Genomic DNA, 2,974 nt, shown 5'->3' with positions numbered 1-2,974 from the left:
ACATGTATGTACACATATACATGTATATGTGTATACATGTAAATATATAATGTATATATACATAGAACATTACATTATAACCATAAGTATACTATTATTATTCATCAAAAAGTAAAAGTAAATCTTTAACTTAAAAATGACCAAGATAAAAAGCCATTCATAAAATCATTACTTAACAATAGCAGGATTGTGAGTAACACAACATGTATGTGTTAATATGAAGCCAGTCCAGTGAACCAAAACTCATCAGAGGAATGAAATATTATCCAGCAATACAAATGAAATATATAAAGGAGAATGGAGGGTGTTATATAACAGTCTAGAGTTTAGATCCTCATAAATATGGTTCAAAATTGGGTAACATCAGGCTGGAGATGAAGCTCAGGGGTAGAATGTTTGACAAGCATGCATGAGGTCCTGGGTTCAGCCCCCAGCACTGAGAACAAAAACCTCTCTCTGAACCAGCAAAAGGCACTTGCTGCTAAGCACAAAAGCCCAAGTCGATCCCTGAGAATCACATGGTAGAAGGAGACCCAGGATATCCTCTGCCTTCATATCCATGCTGGGGCACATGCACACATACATACTACATAATAAATAAGTATAATTACAAAAAAAAAAAAAAACCCAGAGACCATCTCCATCTCAAGACTTAGTTTCTTTGTACCATAAAATGTCTTAGTGGGTAGGAAAATGAGATTTTGTGAATATTTATCAACTAAAGGACCCACAAGATTAGATACAGTGGCTGAGTCACTGCCTGCGCAGCTCCGGCCACCTGGCTCCGCGTCCGAGCCTCCTGGAACGACATTTGGAGTTCTTACAAGATGGCCGACATTGACAACAAAGAACAGTCTGAACTTGATCAAGATTTGGAAGATGTTGAAGAAGTAGAAGAAGAAGAAACGGGTGAAGAAACAAAAATCAAAGCACGTTAGCTAACTGTTCAGATGATGCAAAATCCTCAGATTCTTGCAGCTCTTCAGGAAAGACTTGATGGTCTGGTAGACACACCAACAGGATACATTGAAAGCTTGCCTAAGGTAGTCAAAAGACGAGTGAATGCTCTCAAGAATCTTCAGGTTAAATGTGCACAGACAGAAGCCAAATTCTACGAGGAGGTTCATGATCTCGAGAGGAAGTATGCTGTTCTCTATCAGCCTTTATTTGATAATCGATTTGAGATCATTAATGCAATCTATGAACCTACAGAAGAAGAATGCGAGTGGAAACCAGATGAGGAGGATGAAGTTTCGGAGGAGCTGAAAGAAAAGGCCAAGATTGAAGATGAGAAAAAGGATGAAGAAAAAGAAGACCCGAAAGGAATTCCTGAATTTTGGTTGACAGTGTTTAAGAATGTTGACTTGCTCAGTGACATGGTTCAGGAACATGATGAACCTATTCTGAAGCACTTGAAAGATATTAAAGTGAAGTTTTCGGATGCTGGCCAGCCTATGAGTTTTGTCTTAGAATTTCACTTTGAACCCAATGACTATTTCACAAATGAAGTGTTAACAAAGACTTACAGGATGCAGTCAGAACCAGATGATTCTGACCCCTTTTCTTTTGATGGACCAGAGATTATGGGCTGCACAGGGTGCCAGATAGATTGGAAAAAAGGAAAGAATGTTACTTTGAAAACCATTAAGAAGAAGCAGAAACACAAGGGACGTGGGACAGTTCGTACTGTGACTAAAACAGTTTCCAGTGATTCTTTCTTTAATTTTTTTGCTCCTCCTGAAGTTCCTGAGAATGGCGATCTGGATGATGCTGCTGAGGCGATACTGGCTGCAGACTTTGAAATTGGTCACTTTTTACATGAGCGCATAATCCCAAGATCAGTGTTGTACTTCACTGGAGAAGCAATCGAGGACGATGACGATGATTATGATGAAGAAGGTGAAGAAGCTGACGAGGAAGGGGAAGAAGAAGGAGATGAGGAAAATGATCCAGACTATGACCCAAAGAAGGATCAGAACCCAGCCGAGTGCAAGCAGCAGTGAGCAGTGACTGGCCTTGAGGACGGCCGCCCTATAATAGCCTAAACATGACTCATTTACTTACAGCCTTATGGTTTTGTATTTTCTTGGTAGAATCAATAAATTTTTAAGGGAAAGGAGATTGATATTTGAAGGATGTTTGTTCTACCTAGCATCCTAGCCTAGCTCTGTCAGATACGTTAACGCATACATCCTCTCTAATGCATGTTCATTTATTGCTGCAGTTTGGTTCCTCTGGAGTATTTTCATCATGTAGCTTTTGGAATACAATTATGAAAAACAACTGTTGAACATACTTGGAATAGCTGTTTCTTTCCTAAAGAACCAAAGTTGTTTTCAGCTGGTAGAACAGGTTGCAGTCCGCCTGCATTAGCTGTGTTTTCCCTTACGTTGATAGAGGGACGCACAAGGCGCAATGACATCATTTGAGGGAGGAGAATTGTGGCTAAGAATTTCCAGTAAGATCAAACTTAATAACTGAGATTACGAAAGCATTTTTATGTTTTCGATGATATAAACAAAAGTCAACTCATTCATAGCAAGGTGAACAAACCCTAGGTTCTCTTGAAGTTGATAGTATTTAATGTATTTTGAAAATTAACCTCCATTAATTAAATCTTTTCTCTGTGGTAGGGCCTACCTTCTGCTTTCCTGGAAAAGATGAATATACATCACTTGAACCCCCCCCCCAAAAAAAAAGATTAGATATGACTCTTCATATCAACTAAATACCAAGGGCTCTTGCCAACCAGCAGTTATATTTTACATTTGCTCTAATCTGATGCAGCAAAACCATGTTTACGACAGGCATGGTGGCACACGCCTTTAATCCCAGTACTCGGGAGGCAGAGGCAGGCGGATTTCTGAGTTTCGAGGCCAGCCTGGTCTACAAAGTGAGTTCCAGGACTGCCAGACCTATACAGAGAAACCTTGTCTTGAAAAAACAAAAACAAAAACAAAAAAACAAACAATAA

At 39.4% G+C, this 2,974-nt stretch overlaps 1 pseudogene across 1 annotated transcript; it reads left to right on the top strand.

Moving 5' to 3' along the window:
• Nucleotides 1-755: 755 nt before the first annotated feature.
• LOC110289425 lies at nucleotides 756-2,673 on the top strand (annotated as a pseudogene). The gene is made up of 2 exons (XR_003834950.1): nucleotides 756-2,033; nucleotides 2,634-2,673. The product of XR_003834950.1 is annotated as a nucleosome assembly protein 1-like 1 pseudogene (transcript).
• Nucleotides 2,674-2,974: the final 301 nt, after the last annotated feature.

The sequence above is a fragment of the Mus caroli genome, chromosome 2 (genome assembly GCF_900094665.2).
Source record: "Mus caroli chromosome 2, CAROLI_EIJ_v1.1, whole genome shotgun sequence".
NCBI classification, from domain to species: Eukaryota; Metazoa; Chordata; class Mammalia; order Rodentia; family Muridae; genus Mus; species Mus caroli.
Note: the sequence above shows the minus strand (reverse complement) of the source record. Positions and strands in the feature narration are given on the sequence as shown.